The following is a 19,083-nucleotide window of genomic DNA, read 5'->3' as shown; positions in this document are numbered from 1 at the left end:
AAGAATTATTTGTAGCTATTAAAGTATCGCCAAGCACTCTCGGTGTAGTAGTTACATCTGTGAGCTGTGTATCCAAAAGGTTTGTAGCCAATTTTTGGCTCCACAATTTTTTACCGTCTTCATTAAAAGCTATTAACTCACCATTTGAAAATGGTGCTATTATTTTATCGTTAGAAATTGTTGGCGATATGGAATACAAACCTCGAACCTCATTGATACCGTTTTGATAAGCCCAAGCGGAGCTGCCATCTTTTATATCAAACACGTACAGATAATTATCAATAGTCAATACTACCAATTTATTATTTATTACTGCTGCTTTTCCTCTTACTGGAGCTCTCAATTCTTTTTCCCACTCAATCTTGCCAGTTTTTGCGCCTATTGCGTGTAAAGTGTTATCCACTATAAAGAAAACATTTTTTTCATAATGTGATAGGCTCATGTTACCAATTTTTTTCCTATGTGAGAGGTGTAATTTCCAATTCATAGCCTTTGAGTTATCAATATCAAAGGAATATAAAGCGCCGTGCTTGTCTGATAAAATAACGCTATTTTCTATAAGCACTGGAGCTACATATCCTTGAGATAGTTTTTTATCCACTAGACTTATTCTCTCGCTTGCCATTGTGTAACTGCTACACAATAACATTATCATGACAATTATTACTTTCATTATTTATTGAAAACAAGATTCATTAATATACATCTTAAGAACCTTAATTACAACGGAAATGTTCTTGCTGCATGTTAAAAACGTTGATTTATGAACGAAATATTATATTATTATGTGAGATAATGTATATTCTTAGAGGTAGAACACCTCATCCACTATGCAGCAACGTGCATAGCTGTATGAACATTGAGATATAAAATAATTTATACCAAGAAGAAAGATGTCATCCAAATAGCCTCTTTTCCTGTCATCCCAGTGCTTGACACTGGGATAGCTTTGTTGCATAGCAACTGAAAAAATCTGGTGGCTACTGACAAAATTCATTATAAATAGCTATTTAACTGTTGAAGAAAAAATATGCCACAAAAAATGAGAGTTAGTAACTGCCATGAATATAACAAATTTCTAGAAAAAAGAGGAAATATTTTTCGTTACATCGATAAAGCTATCGAAAATTGGTATGAAAATAGTCCAAAAATGCAGGGCGGCAACTATATTTATAGTGATAAAGTTGTGATTTTAGTGCATATAATCGTTAATCTTTTTAGAATTGGCTTAAGACAAACAGTCGGGTTTATAAAAGGATATTTGCAACAAATAGGAAGAGATTTGGCAGTTATCAGCTATTCGCAAGCTTCAAAAAAAACTTAATATTAAGATCAATGATTGCAGAATTGATAAAAATAATATGGAAGATATCGAAATTGCCATAGATAGCACAAGCATCAGCATTTATAACAACACACAGCAAGGAAAATAGCGCTGATAGAAAATATCGTGGCTATGAACAGACAAGAAAATTGCATGTAATGTTGAATATAAACAGCAAAAAAGCCATAGCTGCAAAATACAGTAACGGTCTGATCACTATGGAGCTTGCGATTTACTTAAAGGAGTTAATTTTCAGCATGCCATAAAAGCACTATATGCAGACAGAGCATATGACAGACATAAACTCTATAAATTGTGTGATGAATGCGGCATAAAGACAAAAATTCCTCCAAAAAAACAATGCAGCAGAGCATCCAAAGTATGGTAGAGAGAAATGCTGCAATTAGACTAATAAAGTCATACAGCGAAGATGGAATGAAGAGGTGGAAAAGGCAAACAAACTACGGAAAAAGATCTTATGTAGAAAGTTTTTTCTCGCGACTGAAACAAACATTCGGGTTTAATTTTCGGAACAAATCTGAAATTAATCGTGGGAAGGAACTGCTACTCAAGTGTTATTTGCTTAATCAATTTACTGACATTGGTATGGCTAAATTTGAAATGGCTACATGAATTTATCGTAAATTACCACCGCATAGTTGTAACATTGTACCATATTACAATGTTCGTACAGTTGTGTGCGCGACCGGGGGTTTTATTCTATTCTAGAAGTAACATACGGAAAAGGGGGGATTCGAACCCCCGACATATTTTCATATGTGCACGCTTTCCAAGCGTGTGCTTTAGACCACTCAGCCACCTTTCCATGCTTATTCATAATATTGAAAATTGTACTGCTAAACAATATAAAAACCTGGTATATAGGGTTCACCACGAAAATTCACAGTATTGTTAAACTTGCTTCTGCAAGTTGGAAATGTTTTATCGCAACCTGCGAGTATTGAATATTTATCTCCAGCAAAAATTTGGTATGGAGGCGAAGTAAACAACGTAACTACTTTATTTTTATATTCTTTTACTACACCTTCAAACGCTATTGAGCCAAAGAATTTTACTACTCCGTGCTTATAATATTCATCACTCTCAGTTAAATTCGTGTCTTCAAATCTTCTTTCGTCTATTACTTTAGTGATTGTACTTATTTTACTAAATTTTTTAGTATCGGCTTTACATTTATCATCGCAAAATTGTGCTCTGCATGCAGGAGAGTATAATTCTGCTATGCTTCTCTCAAGCTTTGCTGAAAGCCCTCTAATTTCAACAATAAATCTTCCACTACTTAATGTCACTTTACCAAAAATTCCTGAATGTAGATTCATTGTTCCCTGGGTCAAGTCTTTATAATTCACAAGAAATATCTCAATATTTGCAAAGTCGTACTTTCCTGATAAAACATCTTTTTTTTTGATATCAACACTATTTAATATTCCCTCAATTTCCAAATTATCAGTCTTTAAATTGCTGTTTAATATTATACTACTGGCTGTAAATCCACTTGAAGATTTATAGAGTATATTATCAATATTTAAGTCTTCATCATAGTCAGTGAATCCCATTACTTCTCCACCTGCAAGCGTTAATTTCCAGCACGTAGCAGTGGTAAGTAATTCTCCAGCTAAATGATTTTTTAGTGTGGTTTGCATAGGGTCCTCCTGCTTAATTGATTAAATTTGAAAGTAGCTATACGGCCAGTAGAATAAGGGCAGTGTGTTCTTTTCTCATCATCTAAGTAGCCATAAAGCGTCATTCCGGTGACCATAGGGTGTCATTCCAGTGCTTGACACTGGAATCCAGGAAATTTTGCTTGTAAGTAAGCAAACTGATTTGGTGAGCATAAAAAGTGGCTGATCTTATGCTGAATAAACGCTTTTGATGAAGTTGCATGGAAAGCTGGATCCCAGTGTCTGGGCACTGGGATGACATCCTTCTTGGTGGAGTGTCCTCAAATCACAATGTTCGTACAGTTGTGTGTCACGCACTGGGATGACAGGAGAGAGGACACCATATGTTTATTTGATCGACAAATAAACACTAACAGACAAGAATACACCACAATTAACTGTGGTGTGTACTGGCTGGTTAGAAAGAAAACTTCACACCAGTAAGAAGGAGAATTCCTTGGTTAGAAGGTACATCAGCATCAGACTCATCTTTCAGCTTACCTGTTTCGTTAGTCATAAAATAATGGAGAGCTGCGTAAGGAACAAATTTGTTCTTACTGCATGCAGGAGACAGATCATATTGAACGCCAAGTGCACCATCATGAAGCATATCTTTGTCATTCATTCTGCTGCCAAAATACGTCAAACTTGTGTAGATATTCTCATGTTGATACCCAGCTCCTACAGTCCAATACATGGTATCTATACTATCTTTACCAAATTGAGCTTTCAGCCCTTCCACTCTTTTGCCATCAGTAGCATCTTTACTATCAATTTCCGTATAGGTATCACCAATTAATTTTTTAATACCCTTCGGTTGACCAGATTTGCCCAAGTATGCAAAAGAGGCAGCAAACTTTACGCCTTGATCTTCATTAATCTTATAATCAGCGCTTACACCAAAATTAACACCCATCAGGTCATTATACTCCACAAATTCCTTATAAAGATGCTTATCTTTACTTGGTTGCTTTGGAAAGCCATATTCACCAACTGCAGAAGTTTTAACTTTTATGTTATGTTTATCAAAGTCATATTCATATGATGCACCAGCACTTACTATGTGCTCATAGTCTGGGCCGACATGCTTTATCGTTTCCTTATGTTCTATCTTACCGCCTTTATCTTCTGAAACTGTTTCTTTTACAGTAAACAAACCACTATCATAACGAGGTGAGTAGCTGATACCAAATCTTGCGCCCATATAATTTGGTGAGTAGTAAGCAACTCTAAATGGCAGTGTAGTCATAACGCCTTTGTTATATTTCCCTGCCATACGGAAAGAGAATTTTTCACTTTCACTCGAAAAACTTTCAGTGTAAAGACGTGGTGTTACATAAAATGGAAAGCTAGCAGCGCTTCCTTCTAAGTTCACTTTTCTGAACCAGTCACTATCTGCAGCTCCGTCAACAGTCGCAATTCTTGTTGCATCAAGCCTCATCAGAGCCTCAGGACCAAATTGGTAACCAAGCTTCACGTCACCATATTTTGAGTTAACAAACACATGCGCACTTCTGCCTTTTGCAGCATAAACACCCTGTGAAGCTCCCTTACCTTCGGTCACTGGGACATGAAACTGCACGTCAGCACCATAAAGAAGACCTAAATCTTCATTCTTATTTTCTGCTCTGAGGTGCAATATTGCATCAGCAATCATACCCATATCGTTGCTGTAATCACCAATATTTCCTATTCCTTCATAGAATATTGGATTTGCTCCTTTTGTTATATCTGGAGTGGCATTATAATACTCTGTAGATCTGTTTGGCATAACGTTATAACGTTTATAATCTGCGCCACTTGGTCCAGCTTTGCCATAACCTTGAGCATCAACAACACCACCAAAAGTTATTCTTAAATTACTTTGCCCTTGATTGGTATCGATAATATCAACTCCACCAACTGAAACAACAGGACTTGCCTTACCTTTTTCCTCTGTATTTTTGTTAACAACTTTTATATCCTTCTTTACATCTTTAGCTTCAACTTTAGCATTCTTAGTTTTAGAACGCTTAGTTTTTGAAACTTTACCTTTTTCTATATTAGAATTCTTAGCGTTTAGAGCTTTCGCTTTTGAATCCTCTATAAGCTTTGCTTTTTTCTCATTTGCTAGCCTGATCTCCTCTTTTTTCTTCTGCTCGGCTGCTAATCTTAGCTCCTCTTTTTTCTTAAGCTCTTCAGCTTTTTTTCTTGGATCAGCATTACATATTCTGTCCATCTTTTCTTTCAGTTTTTTATTTGATGTTTTCATAACTTCTGTTTTTCCAGAAGTTTTTGTGCTCTCTTGCTTTTTTATTTCCTTCATACTCTCATCAGGAAAGTCAGCTGCAAAACTGCTGAAAGAACATAAAGTTAATAAAGAAACTAGAGCAGTTCTAGTATACATAGACTTTTTCATGAAGTGCCCCCAAAAAATTTCGAAATCATATCTTAAATGTAAATAGTATAAAAATGTTGAAAATTCAACTTAAAGCAACCTTATAACGAAAATAAAAGTAAAATGCAATACCTTAAAAGCAACTTTCTTAATATGCTCAACGTGTATATTAACCAAAATTTAGTACAGAGGTTCGCTTGTTAGTGCATTATAACTCGACTATTTATTCTATGGAAGTAAAATTTTTCCACCACAAGTTATTTGCCATTCTTCTTTAAATTTCTTTAGGTATTCTTTTTTTTCGCACTCTAAAAGTAGCTCTTCCACACTTTTGTTGTAGCTTTCAGTAGTAATCCTTCCCTGATGATGCATGAACCTTAAGTAAATCAAATAAGTGTTAATTACATCTGTTTCACAATAATCTCGAATCTCTTGTATCTTGCCGCTATCGTATAAGCCCATAACTTGTGACCCATCAACTCCAATCTTACCAGGAAGATTAAATGCTGCACAAACTTCGTTCATTTTTACTCTCGCAGAAGCTCCAAAATCAGAGAGGGATTCAAGCAAATCACAATGCCAATCACTGCTATATCTCTGATTGTAACTATTCCACTTATCGCCAGCTTTATGAAAATATTCTGCTTGAATGCCATGGACCATAGCACGATACTTCAGCACTGGTATATCAAAAGTGCGTCCGTTGAACGAAACTAATCTTGGCTTTTTCTCTGATATGTAGTTAAAAAATCCTTTCACTAGCTCCTTTTCACTGGAATTTAGTGTGCCTCCAGATCTTATTTCTTGCAGTGTGAACACCTCATAACCACTCTGGTAGCTTATATTGCAAAGTAAAAAACTAATAACTACAACAAGGTGAAAAGGCTGACGCAGAAAAGAGTTTTGCCCGTTTGTTATTTCAAGATGATATTTTGTTAATGCATCCCTCTTCTCTTCTACACTACTATCATCACTAATATTGAGTAAATTTTTGCAGGAATTTACATCTGGTATAGTTTCAATATCAAATACCAATAAAGAATTAAGCATTGCCTATATACTCCTCCGGACGGTCGATCCAAGGTCGCACTTTCACAAATAAAAAGAGGTGTACCTTGCACTCAAATAATTTTTCTAGTTCAGCACGCGCTTCGATATTAATTTTTTTAATATTACTGCCATCTTTTCCTAGTACTATTTTTTTATGACTATCTTTCAACACAAATATGATCTGTTTGATGACTAAACTCTTATCTTTTTTTTCCTCAAATTGTTCAGTTATAACAGCTGTAGAGTATGGCAATTCTTCACGCAAGTTCAAGAATAATTTTTCTCTCGTAATTTCTGCTGATAAAAAATTTGTCGAGGAATCGGTTATTTGATCTTCTTCATAAAACCAGGGGCTCACCGATGCAACTTCAGACAAGTAATTCATCAAATCAGAAAGTCCATCATTCTTTAATGCTGATATCATAAAAACCTTTTCAAATTTATAAAGCAAATTCAGATGCTCATGCGCCATCTTTAATTCAGGCCTTTTTACCAAATCAGTTTTATTGATAACCAAAATGCATCTGCCTTTTGTGCGCTGCAGCCGCATAAATATAGTCTTAATTCTTTCTATATTTTTCAAATAATTGCTTACATCAACAAGCAACAAAGTGATGTCACTATCCTTAACTGCCGACCATGCAGATTTGACTAAAGCTTTTTCAAGTTTTGTTTCTGCTGAGAAAATTCCTGGGGAGTCAGTAAAGACAACTTGTGTGTTGTTGCATGTTGCAACACCCCTTATTTGCGTCCTTGTTGTTTGCACTTTAGGGGTGACAATTGCAATTTTCTTGCCTATGATGCTGTTAATTAATGTAGACTTCCCAGCATTTGGTAAGCCAGCTATGGTTACAAATAAGCATTTTTGTTCTTTCACAAAGAAAATTATAAAGAAAACTGAATGCCCGCGTCAAGCTACTTATATGACAAGAAGGATGACAGAACCCTTTTTGGTTAGCATGCAAAAAGGAAAAAAACTTATTCTACAAATTAAAAATACAATATACTCAAAAACTTTTCAGAAAATCCATAGGAGGGTTTGCTAATGAAGGTTCTTGAGTTGACGCCATTGCCTGAACGACTGCTTGATTTAAGGGTAACGTTTTAACCATAAGGTCACTAACTCCTTAATATGTGTGTTCATAATTTGATTTTCCACGAAAGACATAATAGCAATAACCAGTGTAAGTTAAAATGATTGGTAAAAGCGGTATTATAACAATGAGCATTAAAGATAAACTTGGCCCAGAAGCGGCTGCATCCAGAATGGTATATTGAAAAGGTATAATCCATGGGTAGATACTAATTCCTAAACCTAAATATCCCATAAAAAAAATAGCAATACTGAGAAAGAATGGACGGTACTCCCGTTTAGTATTCTGAAGATCAAACCACAGCATGAAAAATAGCCAAGATGTGAGTAATGGAATAGAAAATAAATAATAAAAATTTGGCATGCTAAACCAAAAGTTTTTAATACGTTCATTTAAAAATGGTGTCACTACACTCACTAGTCCCATGAAAATACCTACAAAACCAAGCGTATAAGAAGCAACCTTGCGTGCCCATTCTTGTGTTATATTTTCTGTCTTCATTATGAGCCATGTAGAACCTAAAAGTGCATATCCAAATATCACAGCAATGCCTGTCATTACACTAAAAGCACTTGCCCAATCAAATTGGCCACCAGAAAAGTTGCGTCCGTTTACTTCTACACCATGTATAAATGCACCTAAAATCATGCCTTGGCAAAATGCAGCACCAAGTGACCCAAAATGAAAGGCATAATCCCATAATCGCCTGTATTTTCCTTCTGCCTTAAAACGAAACTCAAAGGATACTCCGCGCACTATAAGGCCAAGCAGCATAATAATGATTGGAATATAAAAAGCAGGCATTAATATTGAATATGCAAGAGGAAAAGCAGCAAACAACCCTCCACCACCTAGTACCAACCATGTTTCGTTTCCATCCCAAAATGGTGCAATTGAGCTTATCATGTGATCACGGCATTTATCTGACGGTGCAAAAGGAAGTAAAATACCAATACCTAAATCAAACCCATCCATTAAAATATACAGTAAAACAGCTATGGCAATTAGTAATCCCCAGATTAGGGGTAAATTAATTAAGGAAGAAAAATCAAACATGATTGTTGTCCTTTCCAGATGTACCAGCATCAATCACTGAAGCTCCAATACCGTGTTTATAAAATTGCTCTTCTTCTTTAATGACAGGAATTCCTTTGTATATAAGTTTCAGAATATAGTAACTACCTGCTCCAAATATAAGGGTATACATAACGATAAATGCAATCAAAGACCATGCAACCTGAGGACCGGTAATCGCAGATGAAAATGATTCAATTGTGCGCATAATTCCATATACAGTGTAAGGTTGACGGCCAATTTCAGTAGTAAACCAACCTGCAAGTAACGCTATGAACCCAGACGGCATCATTGATATCCACCATCCATGTAAGAAACAACTTTGGAATAATTTGCCACGAAGATACTGTATAACACTTACTGACCCAATTATGATCATTAAAATTCCAACTCCAACCATTATACGGAAGGACCAGAATACCCATACTACAGGTGGTCTATCTTCTTTTTTCCATTCCTTTAATCCTTTTACTTCTCCTAAAAAATCATGTGTTAAGATCAAGCTGGCAAGATTAGGAATTTTTATCTCGTAGTGATTAATTTCATTTTGCTGATCCGGATAAGCAAATAAAAGTAAGCCAGCCCCTTTTTCGGTTTCCCATATACCTTCCATTGCAGCAATCTTAGCAGGTTGATGCTTTAGTGTATTTAATCCATGCCTATCTCCCATGAACAGCTGAAATGGTGCAGCTAAAGCTACCATAATGGTTGCCATACCAAGCATAATTCTTGCTTGAGGAGCATGTCGTTTTCTCCAAAGATAAAATGCTCCTACACCACCAACCACAAAAGCTGTTGTAAGATAGGCTGCTGTTACCATATGAATAAAGCGATAAGGGAAAGAAGGATTAAAAATAATCTCTAACCAATTGGTTGGATATAGGAGACCATTCTCACCAATCGTGAATCCAGCGGGTGTTTGCATCCAACTGTTGGCCGCAATAATCCAAAAAGCTGAAATAAGCGTTCCCACTGCAACAATACAAGTAGAAGCAAAGTGCATACGAGAACTTACTCTATTCCATCCAAATAGCATAATACTCAAAAAAGATGCCTCCAGAAAAAAGGCTGTTAAAACCTCAAAGGAAAATAGAGGGCCGAGAACATTGGCTATGCGGTCAGAAAAAATCGACCAATTGGTACCAAGTTGATATGACATTACAACTCCAGATACCACTCCCATGCCAAAAGCAACGGCAAAAATCTTGATCCAGAATTTATAAACATCACGGAAACGTGTATCACCAGTCTTAAGCCAACACCATTCCAAAAAGGCTAGAAAACTTGCAAGCCCGATCGTGAAAGCAGGAAATATAATGTGAAAGCCTATTGTGAAGGCAAACTGAATTCGAGCTAATAATAAAGGATCAAATTTAAACATTTTACCTAATACCCATGTATTACAAATAATAGCCAAATCTGCCTATAATTCAATCCATTTTTTCACAAAATTGACCTTATCCAGAAAAAGTAGAGAGAAAGTTAAGACGTTTTTGTCATGAGAATAAATTGTGCAGGAATACAACTGTTCTCCCTTGTCATACCGTCACGGTATCTCTAGATCCCGCTAACACGTAGCGGAATGACGATTGTCAGGCCAGCGCCCCTATGATGTCATCCCAGTGCTCCTTTTTTTGTCATCCCAGTGTCAGCTACTCGGATGACACCTTCCGTATAAACATTAAGAAATTTACCAAGCGGAGAAAAAGGCAAAAGAAGCCCCGTGGTTGGCTAATTACTTACATTATACTTTCAAGTATGGCGTTTTTTTATTCTAAACGTTTAATAACCGCGATTCAGCTACTTTTAAACCGCAACTAATCTAAATTATAAACGTTAAGAAATTTACTAAACAGAAAAAAAGGCAAAAGAAACCCTAGGGTAGCTAGTTATTCACTATCCATTTTTTAAGTTGGCGTTTTTTTATGTTTTAAACGCTTTATAAGCGCGTTTCAGCTTATGTAGGTAGAAATTTTATAAGACATAAGGTGCACATAGTGCAAAAAATTAAACATGAGACGCCAGATACGTGAGTTTTTTTGTCATTTAATCTGTACAGAGAAGATAAATAAATAGCTTCAGTTTCATGATAATGGGGTTGGCGGAGTTTGTCAAGGAAGTTTTTGTATTTAATCCGTTTCTATGGCTTATATAATAATTATTATTGTAGTATAATTTAGAATAATGCAATAGATACCTAAATGTTTTAGCTATTAATTATATGTTGCACAAAAGCATATATTGCCCTACCATCCAAGTAGGTTAGAAATAAAGAGGTTTTTATGAGTTTTACTTTACCTGAATTACCATACGATAAAACAGCTTTGGAGCCTTATATATCTGCAAAAACCTTAGATTTTCATTATGATAAGCACCATAAAGGATATTTAAATAAACTCAACGAGCTAGTTGAAAATACAGATTATCAACATGTAAAAATTGAGGAATTAATAACAGAAGTTCATGGTAATAGCAGCAACTTGCCTATATTTAATAACGCAGCACAAGTTTGGAACCACACTTTTTATTGGAACTCAATGAAAAAAAATGGTGGTGGTAAGCCTAAAGATAGTAGTCTTTTAGCAAAAAAAATTCAGGACGATATCGGTGGCTTTGATAAATTTTATGAAGAATTCTCCAACCATGGAGTAAGCCAGTTTGGCAGTGGATGGGTATGGTTAGTGCTCGAAAAAGGTAGGTTAGGAAAGCTCAAAATCACCAAGACTCCAAATGCAGATTTGCCAATAATTTATGGCCAAGTGCCACTACTCACTATGGATGTGTGGGAGCACGCCTATTATTTAGATTGTCAAAACCGTAGAATTGACTACATAAAAGTTTTCCTTGATCATTTAATTAATTGGGATTTTGCAGAAGAGAATTTAAAAAAGAACACATAAGATGAATGTACCCCGGGTAACAAAATTAGATAATGGTCTGCGCATAATAACTGAGCAGGTGCGTGATATTGATTCCGTAGCTTTAAGCATACGAGTTGGTGTTGGCAGTAGAGCAGAAAGTGCAAAGCAAAATGGAATATCCCATTTTTTAGAACACATGGCTTTCAAAGGGACGAAGACAAGAACTGCCTTTGAAATTGCAAAAGCTTTTGATGACATAGGTGGGGTTTTCAACGCCAGCACTGGTAGGGAAAGCACCACCTATTATGCAAAAGTCCTCAAGAAAGACATCAAAACTGGTATTGATATACTAATAGATATATTGATGAATTCAACATTTCCAGAAGATGAATTGGAGCGTGAGAAGGGCGTTGTAATACAAGAGATTTTTCAAACTAATGATTCACCAAGTGACATTGTTTTCGATAAATATTTTGAGGCAGCTTATAAAGATCAACCTTTCGGCAGGTCAATCTTAGGCACGCAAGATACTGTAAAATCTTTTACTCGAGGAGATCTAGATAATTACATAAATGAGCATTACTTTGGCGAGAATATGCTATTTGCCGTTGCAGGAAATGTTGAACATGAAGAAGTTGTTGCATTAACCAAAGATTTTTTCTCAAAGATTCATTCTAAAAAGCTGAAAAAAAGCCAAAATGCGACGAGCCACACTGGTGGTGAGTATTTAGAACATCGTAAATTAGATCAGGTGCACTTGCTAATTGGTCTACCTAGTGTTTCTCGCCATGACGATAAATATCACACGTTTCAAGTGCTTGATTCTATATTAGGGAGCGGAATGTCATCACGTTTATTCCAGGAAGTAAGGGAAAAGCAGGGATTAGCTTATTCTGTTTATTCATTTAATTCCAGCTATACTGATACAGGAATGTTTTCCATTTTTGCTGGTACAGACAGTAGTAACTTAGATAAGCTTTTAAAATCTATAACGACAGAGTTGAAGAAGTTGTCTACAGATGATTTGAGGGAAGAAGAAGTAAATAGAGTGAAAGAGCGAGTAAAATCCCAAATTTTAATGTCACGCGAAAGTGTGAGCTCACGTGCTGAAACATTGGGGCACTACTACGGTAACTATAATAGGTACATCAGTAAAAATGAATTAATAGAAAAAATTAGTGCAGTTACCACTGCTAACGTAAAAAAAGCAGCAGAAGAATTATTATCTCAGCATGAAAAAGCCACTCTAGCTGCAATTGGAGAAATTAAGTCACTGCCAAGTTACGATAAAGTGGTTTCTATGCTTAAAGCTTAGTGTATTCTGTTATATTGATTTGGCTGCTTTACAATAGATCTTCATAATTTATAGCTAAAGTGACTTAAGTTTACCGATAATTTGAAAAACAAAAATTCGTCATTCCGCTACTTGTTAGCGCCGCGGCGGTATGACGTAGGAAAACCTTTCTTGGGTTAGCTATAGCACAGTGATTAAAGAAGCGTAAAGTTGAAACAATGTGCTATGAACCACACATATAAGCAATTATATGTATTAAGCAAGAGCCTGACATTAGTTTTAATTCTTCTGTCAGTTAACTCTTGTCTTTTATACATGAATCACTTACCTATTTTAATCCCACCTGCATTTCTGCTTTGCGTAACTTTTTCCGTATAATTTTTAGGAGGTACTGGTGGTGCAAGTGGTTTTTTGCTTACAGGGTTTGAGTCTATACCTTTCTTTTGCCGATGATAGTTCCGTGCTTCTTGAACGGTCTGATGTGTAGGCTCTCCACCATTATAGTTTCCTCTCACAGAGTTCGAGTTTATGTCTTTCTTTTGCGGAGGATAGTTCAATGCCTCTTTACGAGTCTGGAATATAGGCTCTCCATCATTATAGTTTGAGTTTATATTTTCCTTTTGCGAACCAGCGTTCAATAATTTCGATATCTCTCGCCCTAGCTGATCACCTTTATAATTATTGTTAAGATCTTTGATTTTCTCCTCACCCAATTCCATTATTCGAATTAGAGAGGTATCAATAAAATCCGTTTTTATTTTGTCAATATCTATCAATTTATTACCATAAATCGTAATTTCACTTTTACCTTTTTCACTATTCACATCATAGCCTTGCTCTTTAACTCCTGTTATTACTTCCTTCTTTAGTAATCTATGAATAGTATTTATTATTTTTTGACCACAATCTTGAAAAAAATCTCTGATTGTATCAAATGCCTTTGATAAGGAGATGGTTTCAGTATGTGCGTATTTTTTACATAGTGGTGGCTCTTCAGCATTCTGGTGTATAGATTCTATTTGCTGAGGGTCAAGCATCATTGCATGACGTTTTGAGCGTGTTGGGTTTGCTTGTGTTTCAGATGACAACATGCCCTTAATATCTTGTTTTTTATTCTCACCATCAGCAACCATACCATCACTTGATTTCCTTTTCTTAGGAAGTAATTGTGGTGGCTCCTCATTATTCTGGGATACTGCATTTAAATTCTTAAGTTTAGGAGGTAATTGTGGTGACTCTTCTTTCCTAGGACTGATAAACTCTTGTACTCTTTCTAGATAACCAACATTTTTGTCCTCTTTAGGCACTCGCGCACCTTCAAATTTAATGTTTTTTATATCTTCAACACTCAGCCCATTTTCTTTAAGCCATCCCCCTCTTTTGCTCATTGATGCAACAAACTCATTAATCTTTTGAATATTTTTTACATCATCATCAACTAGCATGACAGTTTTTGGCAACTCACCGTGTTTATTCTTATACTTCACAATTGCCTCACAGATGTGCAAATTCTTTCCGACTTGACTTTGTTGTTCTCTAACATCTAACTCTTGCAACTGATTATCATAATCTCCTGGAAACCCACCAAATACAGAAATGCTACCTGTTTGTTCTTCAAATAAACCCAAGTGATCCTTTACAACCTCTTTTACAGCATCCGGATATTTTGTATATGATGCAATATTAACTTCTATTCCACTTGAAAGTGCAGATTGCAGTACAGATTTTAACCCCTCTTTATTTTTTATTCCGTCTGTATTTTCTAGAAAATTTTTTATGTCGTTATCAGTTGCTGCATTATTTTGAGTAGAATTAAAGTCACTTTTGCTTAACCTAGAAAGAGCATTGTGCATGTGTCCATTAGTGATAGTGTTATCAAAGTCAAATATTAATAGGGTATTATTTCCTTTAGCCATATCTTCACCTCTAATCCTTACAAATCATATGGGTAGAGACTAACATTAATAGATTAATTATTTATTATAGCACTTCTGAAGGAAAAATAATAAAAGGAAGAGTTAACAGAATAGACTTCTTGCATAACCCAAACTAAGTAGAAAAAAGGTATAGCTATACCGCCGCGGTATCTCTAGATCCCGCTGGGATGACGGTTGTCATTTAACTATAAATATTTAAGAAATTTACCAAATAAAAAAAAAGGCAAAAGAAGCCCCGTGGTTAGCTAATTACTTACATTATACTTTCAAGTATGGCGTTTTTTTATTCTAAACACTTAATAACCGCGATTCAGTTGCTTTTAAACCGCAACTAATCTAAATTATAAACGTTAAGAAATTTACTAAACAGAAAAAAAGGCAAAAGAAACCCTAGGGTAGCTAGTTATTCACTATCCATTTTTTAAGTTGGCGTTTTTTTATGTTTGAAACGCTTTATAAGCGCGTTTCAGCTTATGTAGGTAGAAGTTTGATAAAGACATAAGGTGCACATAGTGCAAAAAATTAAACATGAGACGCCAGATACGTGAGTTTTTTTGTCATTTAATCTGTACAGAGAAGATAAATAAATAGCTTCAGTTTCATGATAAGGGGGCTGGCGGAGTTTGTCAAGTAAGTTTTTTCGTTTCTATTTCCAATAAAAGTTCGTTATATGGTTATGCAAGAAGTCTAATGAAGAAAAGACTTAAAGAGAGGCCAAATCAAAGTGCAATGGTATTTCACTAATCCAATTATTTTTCTCCTGATCTAGCCTATCATCTAATATTGCCTGCCTTATTGATGCCATTAACTTATTCATAAAGAAAATATTATGAATGGTAACGAGCGTGTAAGCCAGGAGCTCTTTAGCTTTCAGTAAATGGTGTATATAAGCTCTTGAATGTTTTCTGCAGGTAAAACATAAACAGTCACTTTCAATTGGGTTATCGTCCAGCTCGAATTGTTGATTTCGCAAATTGATATGCTCTTTGCACTTTGAAGAAATAGAATCTCTATTTTTTACTTTAATAAGCGCACCACCATGCCTTGCCAAACGAGTTGGATGCACACAATCAAACGTGTCAATTCCAAGACTTACTCCATGAAAGATGTCCACAATCCCACCGATACCAAGCAAATGAGTAGGCCTGTCTTTTTTCAAGTGGTCCATAGTGAAAGAAACTACATCGTACATCTGCTCTTTACTTTGACCAAGTGATCCACCTATTGCTTGGCCGAAAAATGGTAAATTGTTGATAAAATCACAACTTTCTCTACGCAGATCGTGATATATTCCGCCTTGACTAATTCCATACAGTGCCTGCTTGCCATTATTGTTTTTTTCAAATTCATTTAAAGAACGTTCAGCCCATCTGTGGCTCATGAGCATTGATTTTGCTGTGTATTCTTTGCTTACGTGAAATGGAGTGCATTCATCTAAAACTAGGATTAAATCTGCACCTAATTTTTGTTGAATTTGTATAGACTTTTCAGGAGTTAAGCAATAAGTTTTGCCATTGATGTAAGAACGAAAAATTGCCCCATCCTCATTAATTTTGATCAAAGTTTTTTGTTTTTTTCTTATTCCTTTTATCTCTTCCGAAACTGATCCGTGGCCTAAGCTAAATATCTGATATCCACCTGAGTCAGTTAGCATTGGCCCATTCCATCCCATCATCTTGTGCAAACCACCAAGTTTTGCAACAGTATTCTCTCCTGGTTGAAGCATTAGGTGATAGGTGTTGGAAAGTATTATCTGAGTACCTTCTTCTCTGATTCTCTCGATATCTGCAGCTTTAATAGCAGCTTTGGTTGCACAAAATATAAATGCTGGTGTTTCTATGTTTCCATTTGGAGTTTTAATAATGCCAACTCTTGCAGAACCTGATTGCTTGATTATCTTGAATGCAAATTCTTCTTTCATCTATTTGCCTGAAAGTTCTGCTATGATGTTTTCTACTTTCTCAGGAGTAAGATTTTCATAGAAGTCATTATTAATCTGCACAACGGGAGCATTAATGCATGCACCTAGGCATTCAACTTCTTTTAAAGTGAACAAATTATCTTTAGTAGTCTCACCGATATTGATTCCAAGTTTTTTTTTAAAGGTATTTAAAACTTCTTCACTATTGCACAACCAGCAAGGAGTTGTTCTACAAATTTGTATTAGATATTTGCCTACTGGTTTTAAATTATACATGGTGTAAAAATTTGCCACTTCATATACACGAATATGTGGAATATGCAGCATATCAGCAACATAACGCATAGCAGATTCAGAAACCCATCCGCATTGCTCTTGAACCAGATATAGTAAAGGCATAACAGCACTACCTTCTCTACCTTTGGGATACATCTCTATAAACTTTCCCGCTTTCTTGAGGTTTTCTGATGTAAAACTAAACTGCTCTTCTTTTTCTATCATTCATGAGACTCGTGTAAACTTTAACAGATTATACCTGTAGAACCAATGATTGCAATTGTTGGTTTTTTGAGAAATAGCATAAAGCTTCTTAGCCCTCTTCAAGCTTATATTTACCTTTTAGTATAAAATATTATATTAATTTTTTAATTTTAGTTAAAATTTTCATTGACATTAACACACAGGAGTAATCATAATAGCATTTTATTAATATTTTAAATAAAATTATGTCTATATTAAGAAGATTGCTCGGGATCAACTCAAATACACCGGAAATTAAAGAAGCGATAGGTTTTAATCCAACAAACGTAGAATTAATTGAGGGGAATGGAGTTGCTTACGGACTCAGCTATCAAGATAATGGTAATGGGAGCAGTAAAGTAAAATTACTTATTAGTCCATTATATCAATCAAAAACATACGAATGTGGTACAAATATCAGCGTAGCAAATGAATTCAAAGATCAATTATCTCTCACATTAATAGAAGATTCAGCTGAAATAGATAAAGTTGGAGTTATCTTTCCTGAAGAAGGAATTAGCGAAGAAGGAGAAAAATGCGTTAAAGGCTTATCTTTTAACACTTACGGAATTAAACAATCAGTTAATACTCCTTCAGTTGAACATTTAGATAAAAGAAAATTACAAAAGAATATTGATAATAATAGTCTTGCAAATGTGGGCAATAGTTACTTTCAACCAAGAGCAGTGAAAGTTGGTAATGGTGACGTAATTGTAATCGCCCATAACTTAAAGGATCAAACTTTAGTTTCTTGGTACTTAAAGTCAAGCGAGAGCGGAAAATTTAAGGTATTGACTGGAGAAAAAGGTGTTACAGAAAGAAAATTGTTCAATTTTGATAATCAGGGGCAATTGGCATTAAATGGAAACACGATGCTTTATTCGCAAGTGAGCAAAAGGATTACTAAGGAAAATCAAGAGGTGAGAAAAACACGTATTTTTAAATTTGATATGGCTAAAGTGATTCAGGGTCTGAAGGATGGAGTTAATGGCTTTTTACTTGGTAATCGAAAAGGTCAAATAGATAATAAAGCACTATCTCTTTCTAGAGAACATGAAATAAGCTTTTTGCAGTATGTTGAACAAACGGAAGGAAATGATCTAGTTGCTTTTCTTGAAAATGACCAATCAGCTAATGAGCAGAGGTTACATATAGCAACTCCACTTAAAAATGGATCAGTGTCAGATTTTCCTATCTATCAATTTACAGATCCTATAGAGCAATTATATATTAAAGGCAACGGTCAGGGTGGTTTTATCGTAACTGCGGTAAGTGGAGAAAATATTGTAACTTTTAATCAAAACGGCTCTGGAAAATCTTCTGAAGCAACAATAATACCGGCAAATAGCATCAAAACTCTCAGTGATTTTGTTAATATCATTAACGGTCGATTAACGCCAGATATTATTTCTAGTAGTACCGTGGCTCCTATAACTGTTGCAGAAACGGTTGTGACTTCTAAGAAAACGCCGACTGCTGCAATTACTAGCACAGCAGAAACCGACGCTGTGAAGACTACTAAATTGACAACGGAAGCCGTTGCACCTACTTCTACAATAAGTAAACCTTCAACGGAGTCAACGACAGTAGCAAAAACAACTACTACTTCACAAGCGACCACGGTTGCTACAACGTCAACTAGTGTGCCGATAGTAACTTCAGGGACTGAGACAAGTACTGTAAAACCTACAGCAGCGACTGGTGCGTCGACTTCTACGATGAGTAAACCTTCAACAGAGTCAACGACTCAAACAAGTACAGTAACAGTGAAACCAACAACAGAAGCCGTTGCACCTACTTCTACAACGAATAAACCTTCAACAGAGTCAACGACTCAAACAAGCACAGTAACAGTGGAACCAACTGCGCCAACAACAAGCTCAGAGAAAACTACACAAACAGTATTTAGTATACCAAGTACTAGAACAAAAGAGTCAACAACTCCTATAT

The 19,083-nt window shown here is 35.5% G+C and overlaps 1 non-coding gene across 1 annotated transcript; it reads right to left on the bottom strand.

Annotated features, from left to right (window-relative positions):
* Nucleotides 1-2,063: 2,063 nt before the first annotated feature.
* Trnas-gga lies at nucleotides 2,064-2,150 on the bottom strand. Its single transcript has one exon. It is a non-coding gene; the product is annotated as a tRNA-Ser (tRNA).
* Between the last annotated feature and the right edge of the window lie 16,933 nt (nucleotides 2,151-19,083).

Source organism: Drosophila ananassae, assembly GCF_017639315.1.
Source record: "Drosophila ananassae strain 14024-0371.13 chromosome 4 unlocalized genomic scaffold, ASM1763931v2 tig00000066, whole genome shotgun sequence".
NCBI classification, from domain to species: domain Eukaryota; kingdom Metazoa; phylum Arthropoda; class Insecta; order Diptera; family Drosophilidae; genus Drosophila; species Drosophila ananassae.
The sequence above is the reverse complement of the archived record's forward strand: the minus strand, read 5'-3'. Positions and strand labels throughout refer to the sequence as shown.